We start from the raw sequence: 12,998 nt of genomic DNA, 5'->3' as shown, positions 1-12,998 counted from the left end.
GCTTTTAGCCAGTGCAACAAGTTCATATAAATACGGGGAGTGGATATATGCTTCTTTGACGAAGTTTTAATTATAATTTTTGTTTGACCATACGCGTGGCATACGCGTGGCCCCATGGTGTGCCATTCAACTTATTTATGACTTTGTGTTTTGGTTCAGCAAATTTAATTAAAGTTCATTTTACGGCCATTCATCAACGGAGGCTGAATGTGAGAGCGTAGCCATGGATATACTATGTGTACGCATGTATGAAATATACGTACTTTGTACACTGTCGACATTTAAATAATATTCTCTTTGGTTGAGACAAATTGCTGGAGATTTTTGGAGCAGCTGCGAAGGAAGTTTAACTAGTTTAACCAGAAGTGGGCATATTATATTTCAATGATTGTTTGTTTTTTATAATTTATAAAATGAAATCTGAGAAAAGAGGGTTTTAAATACGAAATATATTTTTAGATACTGGTTTTGAAAGGGTTTTGGGACTTAGGCTTTGATTTAGGTTGAAGTAATTGTGAGCTCTTTGATTAACTGCCTGCTTAAATGGCATAGCGAATTCAATTCAGAAACTCAAGTAGCGAACCTCGTAATTTGGTCAAACATCAGGACCCACAGCGCGACTTCTTTGATTTTGTTTTCTGTTTGTTGCCTTTTTCCTCATTTCTGGCGCTCTGCTGCTGCAAAAGGCTGTGACCGAAGGAAAACTTCTAACGAGTTTCGTTTTCGGGTTTTTCCTCGCCGCTGTTTTTGTGGGCTGGTGGTCCTGTGGTGGCGGATCCGCCTGTCAGTTGCCAACGAGGAAAACTCCGGCTTTTCCTCTCTGGCTCTCCTCCTTTCGCGTTGTTGTGTGATTTATATCACAATTTACTCGCATTCGTTACCCGCCTTTGTCCCATTGCCGGACTACTTGGCCGTTATTGAATTACTTGCGGCCAATGGAACTCGCAACTCACCTAGCGCCCCTCTCCGGCGGTCTCCCCAGAGGAAAACATAGTTGGGCGGACTGTCGATGATAAATCAACGCGCTAACGAATCTTCGTTTGCTTTCGCCTTCGCTTTTTCGGCTTTTGTTTTGCCGGCGAACATGCGAACATTCGACAAAAAAAAAATGAGAAACAGAGAAGGTGCTTTCTTTTGGGCTAACAATACCTTAAGCCTTCCGAGTTCCCCTGGCAGCGGGAGAGGCTTCATAAATTGCCAGCTGCCTTTGTTTCTGAAGATTTTTGCTTGAGTTATTTTTAATTTCGTGGCGCTTGCAATTTCTCAGTGTCAGTTGGAGAGCCCGAAAGGCGAAAACCGAAAACCGAAAACAGAAGACCTGCCACAGACAGAGACGAAGTGGGCTCGAAAAGAGGAGCTCGAGTGCCTCATTAGCCTTTGTTGTGGCCAGACTACAAGAAAAGGAATGCAATTTTACCCCCACCGTAAGTAAACTGATGCCGCTGATAATCACTCCCAATTGTTGACGGGCTGTGTTTAATTAAATTAGCAACACTCGAGTAATTAAAGAGGGCTTCGAACCCCCTTGGCCCATTGGTGATTCGGTAAACCCTTCTCCGTGTTTTCCCTTCTGGGCAACATCAATCATATGCCAAAACACAAATACTGAGCTTGACGAAAAATAGAAAGAGAATTTCTAACTTTTTGCTTTCTGTGTCAGGCCCGAGAAGATTTATGGCCGAAAAGGGGACGAGATAGGGACCGCAAACTCGGGCACATGTGAGTTGGCCAACCGAACAGCCAAACAGCCGAAAAGTACGGAAAAAGAGGAAAACCAGAGAGAGGACAGGACATCCTTTAAACGGGGCTAACAAATGTAGTTTTGAGTCACATTTGGCCATGCATCCGACTGATTGTTTAAATAAATGAGTCAGTGCCGCCCCAAAACTATCGATTTTCCACTGCAACTTGTCGCTTCCCCCACAGCTCCACACTTCCTCCACCAAATTGACAAGCCATTGATTGATGGCTCCTGCGGCTCGGCCATGGCATCCCCTCAATCCTTCTTGGCACATTAATTTACTAAAAAATGGCATTTTATTTAGTTTTCATGGCCCGCATATTTTGCACCCACGAAACCTTTTCATTATTCTGAATGCTAACAAATAGTTTGCCATTATCCCTTCTTCGGAGGAGGCTGAAGGAAGGGGGCGGAGTTCCCCACTTCGGAGTCTCTGGCCACCCACGACATGTCGAAGCATTTGATTGAACGACCACACAACCATTTACTCGACCATCCCTCACACACGTACAGTGCGCGACAAAAATTTAAGACGTTCTAGTAACATTTGCTGAACTATTTTCTTTCTTTGAAAATATAAGTTTAATAAATATATGGTGCTCAACTCATAGGAAAAAGTTTTTGCTTTAGACACGTAATACTTAAAACTAGTTAAATTTTATTGTACTCCTTATTTTAATGGAACTCAGGTTAGCTCGGCTCCACTGTATCGTAAAAACACTTTATCAACGGAAAGAACTATATATAACATATCGCATAATCGATAATCATAAACATTAGAGCTTTAAATTTAATATCGCTGATGGTCTTTCAAAGGCGACTGGACCACAGTGAGTGGTGAATGCTCCATTGAGCATTTTTATGTGCATGAAATGTGAAATATCGAGGAAGTCGCTAACAGAACTAATTTTCCCCTCACGTCAAACGCCCCAAAAAATGGCAGCGCTTTTAAAATTCACTGATGGGCAAGACGTGAAATGATTTTATCAAAGTGAAATATACAGAAACCTCTTCAAGCCTCAAAATATGCTGCAGCAGTTTGCTTTAATAAGCCTCAAATTATAGGACAAACAGCAGCCTGTTTTTCCACTCGCCCTTCTTGGCCACAAGTTTTTTGCCTGCTCCAATTTGATTTTGTCATTAAAAAGTTTTTAGCGAAATAATAAAGTTTGTCAGCGCGGAATTCGAGGACCGAGCGAACGCAAAAGATCCGGAAAAAGGAAAAGGAAATCACAGTCCAAAAGTGGCCAATGAAAGTTTTAATTTTCAATGCAGAGCGGAAGAAGGGAAGCAGCTGGCCAAGAGCAAACTATGGACCTTGGTCAGAACCAAAATGTAGCGCTTATCTTCGCTGAATCCTGATGTGTCCGATCTCGGTTGCGATATGTCAGCAGTTAAAGCGCATTTCGCTGGCATAAAAAAAATAAAAAGCGGTTATAAATAACCCGCAGTCATCACTTTTCGCCACATAAAGTTTAATTAAAATTTTTAAATCAATAATAAGTTGATTGCTTTTTAAATGATTCTGGCTGCCAATGTGCAGCAATTTTATTGAGTGCCAGTGATTTTAAGTGTAAAATTACCCTAGAAAAAGTGTGTTGCTCTATTGAATTATTTCTGATTGGTCGATGAATAATTAAGAGATAAGCTTTTTGTTTATTGGCCTTGTAATAAAAAATGTGTTATTTTAAATATGATTACGTGTTTCTGAAGTGAGAAATTTATGATTAATAGGTTTATGTAGGTTACGTTTAAGTAACAAAAAGTAATTATTAACATAAAAGTGGGGTAGTAGGTAGGAATGGAGAGATTTAAATCCAATTTTCAAATCAACTGAATTTCTGGATCCATTTTTCTGGATCACATGATTTCTGGACTACTTTCTGGGGCACTGGATTTCTGGAGCACTTTTTCTGGGAGACTGGATTTCTGGATCAAATTTTTCTGGGGCACTAGATTTTAGGGTCTCAAAGTGACCTTGAAAACGAAAGGAAGCTTCGGCTTGTGATCCAGAAATCATGTGATTCAGAAAAAATGATCCAGAAATTACTTGATTTAAAAATTTGATTTGCGAACAAATAGGTATTTCAATTTTTTAATGCAGGAATTGTGTTGCGTTTGTACCGTTTGATGATGGTGACTAATTGTACGAGATCGTTTTCGAAAATGAAAGATACAAGATCGCTTTCGAAAATGAAATTGATCAAAAGTCGACTTCGTTCGAGCAAGAAAGAAGATCAAGTGGTTCATTTGATATTTTTGATGATTTTTTTAAGAATTTTGCTAATGAATAATGCCGTAAAAAGTCTTTTTAATATAAAAATTCTAAAGTACATTTGTTTTTACGATATACAGATGCAATTTGAAACAATTTACTTATGCTTTACTCTACTCTTCTACGCAGTATAATTTTAAAACTAAAAATGGAAATAATTGTGTCTTAGCTGTTATTTGTTGTAAATGTGTACGGAATGGCGTAAATTGATGTGAATTGTGAAAAAGATAAAACAGCATCAAAATAATAGATTTAAACGATATACGACATACATATGTTCCAATGCTGAATTCTTTTCCTATTCGTTAATGCAGTGAAAAATTTTGGACGAAATTTAACTAGAAAGAAGCAGAATATTGGTGGTGTAATTGAGTCATCCAGTTTGGTTTCAAAACGTTTTAAATTGAGATACCTAAGAACTGAGATCAATATTCAATGTAGATATCATAGTGATTACAGAAATAAAATATTGTGAATTTATTGTAATCACTATAATGATATAGTGATATGTAATCCTCTAAATCTGGAAAGTTATATGTTTGAACGGAACTTTAATTATGATGAAACCCACCCTACCACCGAAAAAGTTCAGTCAGAGAAAAATATCGGAAAGCATCAATAAAGTTGTATTATATAAATATGTTCAAGAACAACAACAACACAAAAATATACGGCTTGCAAAAAAAATTGTTGATTTCATTCGAGAATATCTAAACATTCTGTCGCCTGAGGATAAGGAAAAACTTTCAAGTATACATACATATGTATGCGATTGGAACATATAAAATTTGAAATTTTGTCTTTAATCAAATTGAAACGCATAATAATATGAACACAAGGATTACATCGTGAGTAGTATAAAATTTTCAATTTAATTTTTCAATTTAGTATGTTTAAAAATATTCAATCATTTTAAAGCATTTACATAAGCAGAAAAAATCAATTTGTCATATTGTTTTTATTATTAACATGCCGAGTCCTTATTCATGCTAACATTAACTTAAGCCTTACAACAACAACATCAGAAACGTCAACATCGATAGCAAAAACAACAACAGAAACAACAGCAGCAGAAACAACAACAACAGAAACAACAACAGCAGCAGAATATATTGTCATTGATGCGTTCCGATGTTTTTCTCTGACTGAACTTTTTCGGTGGTGGGGTGGGTTCCATCGTCATTGAAATTTCTTTCAAATATAAAACTTTTCTCTAACAGGTTTTGAGGATTAAATTTTTGTATATCATTATGGTGATTACAATAAATTCGCAATATTTTATTTGTATAATCACTATAATATTTACATTGAATATTGACCTTAGTTCTCAAGTATCTCAATTTAAAATCTCTCGATCCATACTGGATGACTCAATAGTTTTACAGAATTGTGCTTTATATGTGTGTGTATGTATAAAAAATGTAAATAAATAAGGGTAATTAACATTAATGCTAATAAATAAATGTATTTGAAATTTATTTGAAATTTATTTGAAATGCAATTGCTGTTTGACCCCTCGAATATATACATATATAGTAGTTTTATAGAATTGAGATTAAAAAATAAATTTATTTGAAACGCAATTGCTGTTTTACACCTCGAATACATATATTTATAGGTATATAGTAGTTTTATAGAATTGTGAATAAAAAATGTTTTATCATGTGTGGTTATGTGTGTGATTATCGTTTATTTAAAATTGCAGTTTGACCTCTCGACCGCTCAATTAATTGTCATGTGCAACGTTTGCGTATAGTTGTTGATGTCCTCGTTGAGTATAACGTTTTCCAGGGTGGCGGGGTCTTTTCTAACAATTATATACTCAATTTCACCGTTGTCCTTTATACGTTCAATTATTGTTGTTTCATAATATTGACTACATTGTATTTCTAAAGTTTTTTTTTTGTAATTGCTTTTATATAAACAACGAACTGATATAGCTGTAGATTTATATGCAAGATTAAAATGCCTATAGAATGGTTCTGTTGAGTTCAGTCTTTCACCAATATTTTTTTGCTCTTTTTCTAATAGGTTTTTTTGAAACAATTGGACTGCGTCGTCTTCCGTAAATTTCTCGTAACTATCATCGTAATCTCCTTCTGTTGCTGGTGTTCCTGATGTCCTTGTCGATGTATCTGTAGATTTATATTTATGATTAAAATGTCTATAGAATGGTACTGGTGCGTCCAGAACCCCAGCAATATTTTTCTCTTTTTCAAATAGGTTTGTTTGACAAAATTCGACTGAAACGTCTTTCGCATAACTAACATCGTTACCTCCTTTTTTTGTTGAAGTTCCTGATGTCGTTGTTGGTTTTTTCGGTGACGATTCTTGACTTATGAACTCGAAAATAAGATTAACTTTAACAACATCATTATTTGGTAAAGTGATATTATAATCTAAACTTTTTGTACTTGTCGCTTCACAGTTTCCAAAATTTACATTGAATAGCAAAATAACTGCAATGATTATAAGTTGTAACATTTTTATATTTTAATTTTCAGCCCCTGGTTTATAGTTTCTAGCTTGCAATCTGACTTGTTACTAATGTCTGAACTCGTAGCGAGAGAACAAGAATCAACTATGTTCATTATATTTTTTCGAAGCTCTGTTGAAAGCGTTGTATAGATGTATATTTTTCCTAAGCTCGTTTGATAGCGACGTACATAGGTATATTTTTTTCTAAGCTCGTTTACATATGTATATTTTACTCCCTTTGTTTACAGTTTCTAACTTGCAATCAGACTTGATACTCTCACTCAGAAAGAAATGGAAAAAATATATATTGTATTTATAATATAATATTTTCCGAACCTCGTTTGTTAATCAGTTCCGTAATCAATAGGTCCACTTTTCACTGTTTCATTCGTCAAAAAATTAATAGATATGCTACCCAAACGAGCACTTACCGATATTGATTTAATGAAGTTTGCTAAACAGCATTTTAACCACTTTCGTGGAGTTTTTATGCGTGATCGTCTCCCCAATAAACCATGGATCAATGAATGTGGGATAATACACTTGGGTTAGGAAAGCGAACGTGGTGCACATTTCCAAAATAGAAATTTAAAAAAAAAATTATAGTTTTGGTGATTTCAGCCACCGCACTATGGGAAAAAAGTCGATTTTTTTGGCATTAATTAATAACTTGAGAACTAATCAACATTTTATTGATCTGTTTTTTGATTCCAGTTAATAATAAAATAAGGAATGTATTTTAAGAAAATGGGGTGTGGCCTCGCCTATTTTTTAGATTTAAAAATTTTTTTTAATGAATAATATTAAAAAAAAAAAATTTTTTTTTTATTTTTGGAATAAAATTGTTAAACAAAACAATTTAAAAAAAGTTCGTTGTCCTAACTTTTTTTTAATAATTATATAGATTTTTTTGCATTTTGCGGAACACTTTTTTAGAGCCTGTAACAAAAAAAGTATACAACTTTGATTTTAGTTAATATGTTTATGTTTTTCAGACTTTTTTTCCATGGTCCACCTGGTTCTTAGCGTTTTTTATAGAAAAAAATGTTTTCGAGCTTAGCCAAGTGTCATGTCTTCTCTCAAGCTGTGTTAAATTTCTATTGCTAGGTTAGCACCTTAAAAGTTCAATTTTGAAGAAACGTGCAAAAAGTTGCAAAAATGATTAGTTTTGCGATATTAGGGATACATTTGGTAATAACTTTGCGTTTTTACCTTTTTGCAACGTTGTGCCATTTATAAGTTATACACCACGGAACACAAACAAACTTGTAAGTTTTAAGCTAAAAAGATACACATATAAAACAGATCACAGTTGGACAACAAGTCATAATAATCAAAACATGTAATCTAAGATACATTTATAAATACCTTTGCTACGATTTGCCATAATCAGAAATAATAAATCAATTTGTTGCTCCACAAAATAAACAATGAAAGTTTGCAAAGATTTTTCACTAATTTAAGCACACAAAAAAGTCAATCGAACATCTGACTTTGTTCGTTTATCAACATTATAGTGTTGTTAGTAAAAAATCTTAGATAACGGTTCTTGGCTAATTAGGGTATGTAAATTCAAAAAATATATTTTATTTTTGAAAATAATTTGTAAAATAATTTGATTTTATGCCAAAAAAATCGACTTTTTTCCCATAGTGCACCGGTTGAAATTGTAAACTATTTAAAACCACCCATTGAATGTAACCATAGAAATGAACAAAAATTCAACACATATTATATAATTGTGGACATTTATGTTTAAAATTTTTATTTCGAAATAATAAACTATGTGATATTGAAAAACAAACAAAGCTTAAGTTATATCTTTATGACCACATGCAAGAGTGCCTTTTTTATTATCTTTTACATGTCGCTTATCATCTAAATAGTTTTTGTTTTTTATACAAGCAAGCAAGCAAGTTTTTCCCAATATTTTTCCATAATCTATCATGGATTGTCATTTATTTATGAAGGAATTAACAAAAATTGATGGTGATATTTCTAAAATACCATTAAACAAAGAGTTTTATATATCCATATCAATAAAAATTATAATTAGAAAAAATCAAATTTTAGAACTTCGATCTTTGGAATAATTTAGATTTATGCCTTCAAGTCTAGATAGCTTAGCAAGTTATTTTTCAAACTGCTAAACTATGCGGTGTATGGCAAGACTATGGAAAATGTTGACAAGTGAAAATCAATTAAATTAGTGTCCAGTTGGGAGAATCAATTAAAAAAATTAGGTGCTAGAGCACTTATCTCAAAATATAATTTCAGTAATGTATTTCAATTTACTAATGATTTGTTCGCAATACAAATAAAAAAAGGATCAGTTGCTTCTGATACACCTTTCTACATTGCAATGTAGATCAATGCATTGGTTTCACCGTTCTCGAATTATCAAAATATAATATATATGTATAGTTTTCTCTAAGACTATATGAAACCGAAATATCAAGAAAACTTTAAATTAATGTATATGGATACTGATTCTTTTATCTATGATGTTAAGACTATAGATTTTTATGATGACATTCGTTGTGAAAATGAACAGCATTTTGATACATCAGAATATTCTGAAGACAACGTTTTTAATATACCATTGCTAAGCAAAAAAAATTAGGCATGATGAAAGATGAATGCAAAGGGAATATAATAAAATAACTTATTGGACTCAGAGCTAAAATGTAGGTATTCGATAGAAATCTGTAAAATAAATAATGCTAATACATCAACAACGAAGAAAAAAAATTAAAGTTGTAAAGACTAGTGTAACTTAAAAATTTACTATTGATGATTTTCGATATTGCTTGTATTAAAAAACAAAAACTATTTAAATTATAAGCGACATGTAAAAGATAATAACATAGACACATGGGGTCATAAATTTTTTTGTTTACATATACATATTCATATGTTTTCATGAGTTTTATTTTAACTTAAGTTATATCTTTGACTATTAGCAAGCAAGCAAGTTTTTCCCAATATTTTTCCATAATCTATCAGCATACGATTGTCATTTATTTGTGAAGGAATTAACAAAAATTGATGGTAAAATTTCTATAATACCATTAAACAAAGAGTTATATATATTCATATCAAAGAAAATTGTAAAAAGATAAAATGAAATTTAAGAACTTCGATTTTTGGAATCATTCGGATTTATGCCTTAAAGTCTAGATAGCTAAGCAAGTTATTTAAAAGAAAAAATTTTAGAAAAGTGTGTAAAAAAATCTATAATTTGGATCCATGTCAATATTATACAACACCGTGTCTATCATGGGATGCAATGTTGAAAACAACTACAATAGAATTAGAACTGGTCACCGACATTGATATGTATAATTTTAAAATGAAAGGTTCATTATCCGTCATGCTTAATTTTTCTTTGTTTAACAATGGTATATTAAAAACATTGTCTTCAGCATATTCTGATGTATCAAAATGCTGTTCATTTTCACAACGAATGTCATCATAAAAATCTATAGTCTTAACATCATAGATAAAAGAATCAATATCCATATACATTAATTTAAAGTTTTCTTGATATTTCGGTTTCATATAGTCTTAGTGAAAACTATACATATTATATTTTGATAATTCGAGAACGGTGAAACCAATGCATTGGTCGACATTGCAATGTAGAAAGAAGTAACAGAAGCAACAGATCTTTTTTTCATTTGTATTGCGAACAAATCTTCAGTGAATTGAAATATCATACATTACTGAAATTAAATTTTGAGATAAGTGCTCTAGCACCTAATTTTTTAATTGATTCTCCCAACTGGATACTAATTTAATTGATTTTCTCTTGTCAACATTTTCCATAGTCTTGCCATACACCGCATAGTTTAGAAGTTTGAAAAAATTATTTCCAAATTCATTAACAGCTAATGTTCTATAATGATTATTACAGTAAATATATGTTTTAAGCCAATCAGATTGATCGAATTGTAATATTCGATGAATTTTCTTTAAAATCATTCCACGATGTAAATTTCTTTAGTGAATTATATAATTATGTTTCTGTGTCAAGTCTGCAATCAATTTTGTTTGTAGCATATTTTTATTTATTTTGTTTTGCGGACAAAATGGTAAATCATTAGTCTACTTCTAAAATACTATAACCAACTAGAGAATCATTTGCATTTTTAACATTTTTAACCATTTAAAATTTTTATATGGAATAGCTTGTAACATGATATATCCATATTAATTATTAACATCTAAGTATACAATATAATTTGATTATTTGTTGCAATCATAGTCGTTCGTTAGATATTTATTATTTGCAAGTGAATGACGTCCACTGCATTAAACAAGACCACCTCTAATACCTTTTATAATGAAATTATAGTTGTTTTCAACATTGCAACCCATGATAGACCATCCCATGATAGACCAGGCGTTGTATAATATTGACATGGAGCTAAATTATAGATTTTTTACACACTTTTATAAAATTGTTATTTTAAATAACTTGCAATTCTCCTGTTAAATGACAATGGTCTAAAACGATGATATATCCAAGTTATTATCAAGTAAACATTTTATGTAATAACTATATGCATATGTTATATGCTTTTGAATTAGGCTTATGTTATCTTTACTTTTAATATCTATCCCTTCCAAAATACATTCAAAATCAGCATAGTGACATCTAGTTGTTTTTTATAATTCTTAAGTCTTAATAGAAAATCGTTTTTCCATTGCATCTCAACTATAATTCTATTACACTCTGAGCTATGTCGTTGCACATAAATATATTTGACCATTTCGTTATCGTCACTTGTCTGCGAAGTAATCTAAACAAAAAAACAATGATTATAAAATTTTTCTTTTAATTTTGTAATTTAATACTTACCTTGAAATATTTCTAATCCAAATATATTGATATTTTTCCTCCTTTTCGAGATGAAGCAGATATATGCTGTGTACGTTATTAGTTTTATTATTGGTAAAATAATATGATCCGATTATTGTGCGATCATCGTCGTCTACTCCCAACACAGTTATACTAATTTCAGGATTATTTTCTTCAAATGTTTTAATTTTATCAACCGGTTTTATAAACTTTAAGTCAATAAAATTTAATGTTTTATTATTTATTGTGTTTATATCCGATTTAATGTTGTGAACGACTCTTTATTTTTAATAAATAGTTCGATTTCGGTTATATTTACTCTTGTCCACTTTAGCGAAAGCCGATATTAATGCCCATTTAAAGCAATAAACATCTTTATTTTGCACATTGACACATGATCCTTTACAAAATATTTATTTCGGTAAACAAATGTAATTTGAATCCCTTAGAGGTTGGTATTTATTTATATTCACTTCCAAATGTGCTGTTTCAATTATTGACCAACTACTGTCACGTTTTTGAAATTCACTCATTTCATTTTTTGTATAAATTATTAATTATTGATTATTTCATTCAGTTTCTCATTATCAGACATTGTTGGATTTTAAGTTTGCATTTTCGTTTGAAACGATTTAAGGTTCATTTGACAGTGCTCTTGACTCTCTTTAAAAAAACATAATTAGAAAATTGTTCGAATTTACATATATTGATATGTATTTGTAGAACCTCAATTTACTTCAAGAGGTAAATTGATCACTTGTCCATCGATTTATTGATAAAATAATGTGATATCCCGACATTCTTTTTTAGGATTTTCGATTATATACGTTTCAATGCGATTCCAAAATTCACTTTTTATACACCTCAGGTAACCGCTTATTTGCGTACTAGATAATTGTTAATGCAAGTTGGTACGCAAATGATACGACCAGCTAATGTATTCAACGTGTTGCTCAAATACACCACAATAACGAGTTTCGTTAGACGTGAGGTTTTTCTTTTTATGTTCCATATGAAGTTATGGAGGTTTTATGGCGAAAACTGTTTCCACAAAATTCACAAGTAACAACACCCATTTTGATTTGTTTAATTTATGAATAATTCCTGTGCGTTATATCATACTATAGTTGTGGTCTACAGCTTACACAGTTTGTGATAACTGAATGCTACTTTGCACTAAAAAGAAATCACCTCGAAACAGCCAGTGGCTTCGTCCTCGTCGTTTTGAATTAGATTGAACTGACGAGCTCTTATTTATATGAAATTGTTATCTAAATTTTGTTGTTTTGCTGTGTTTTTTTTTTTTTTTTTTTGCAATAGTTTTTTTTCTGCCTTCGGAATACCATAAATTTGTTATCTGAATATTGCAGTTTTTTTGCGCCATAATTTTATTTCCCCTTCCTAAATACCACATACAGTAGAACTCGGTTTTAGCAACTTTCAAGGGACCAACGATTTTTTTTTAAATAAAACAAATTAATTTTTTAATAAAAAAAGTTAATAACTTTAATTCAATAACATGGGTTTTTCATAATAGGTCGTAGGGGAGAGTGGGGCATTGTCGTCACTTTTTTTTTAATTGCGAAATTTGTTGATAAAATAACTTATTTTTATCATGTAATATACATGGTTGGATTCGG

At 31.7% G+C, this 12,998-nt stretch overlaps 2 long non-coding RNA genes across 2 annotated transcripts; both read right to left on the bottom strand.

Moving 5' to 3' along the window:
- Positions 1–5,264: 5,264 nt before the first annotated feature.
- Positions 5,265–7,115, bottom strand: LOC108088220. Its single transcript, XR_001771220.2, has 2 exons — positions 6,293–7,115; positions 5,265–6,151 (listed from the first exon to the last, which is right to left on the bottom strand). It is a non-coding gene; the product is annotated as an uncharacterized LOC108088220 (long non-coding RNA).
- A 1,108-nt stretch (positions 7,116–8,223) lies between these two features.
- LOC108088204 lies at positions 8,224–12,578 on the bottom strand. The gene is made up of 2 exons (XR_001771219.2): positions 11,359–12,578; positions 8,224–11,299 (listed from the first exon to the last, which is right to left on the bottom strand). It is a non-coding gene; the product is annotated as an uncharacterized LOC108088204 (long non-coding RNA).
- Positions 12,579–12,998: the final 420 nt, after the last annotated feature.

This window comes from Drosophila ficusphila, unplaced genomic scaffold (genome assembly GCF_018152265.1).
Source record: "Drosophila ficusphila isolate 14025-0441.05 unplaced genomic scaffold, ASM1815226v1 contig_607, whole genome shotgun sequence".
NCBI classification, from domain to species: domain Eukaryota; kingdom Metazoa; phylum Arthropoda; class Insecta; order Diptera; family Drosophilidae; genus Drosophila; species Drosophila ficusphila.
This window is presented reverse-complemented; position numbering and strand designations above follow the sequence as displayed.